Raw genomic sequence first — 382 nt, 5'->3', positions numbered from 1 at the left:
TCACTTGCCCCAAAGGCAAAATCTGTCCTCCCGGGGCTACAGCATCTTTGCCGCTCGATGCGGGTGAGCATCTATTAGGAAAGCAGTGTAAACGTATACATATTTATGTGCATGTATATATGTATATATGTAATATATATGTGGTATACATGTTTATATGTGTAATCTGTCGTATATACGTAGTTATATCTACACGGTTGCATGCATTTTTCTTTAATACTAAGCACACACACGCCGTCAGCATGCCGTCATCATCGCGCGAGCTGCTTCGGTTTCCCTTCTTCGTTCCAGCGGGTCCAGCAGCTATAGGAGGAGGGTGAGACCCTTCCAGCGTTTTAAACATTGACCTCTAGATAGCGGTGGCCTTGACCCTGCATGTTTT

Source organism: Eimeria mitis, genomic scaffold (genome assembly GCF_000499745.2).
Source record: "Eimeria mitis Houghton genomic scaffold, Emh_scaff1205, whole genome shotgun sequence".
NCBI lineage: Eukaryota > Apicomplexa > Conoidasida > Eucoccidiorida > Eimeriidae > Eimeria > Eimeria mitis.
Note: the sequence above shows the minus strand (reverse complement) of the source record.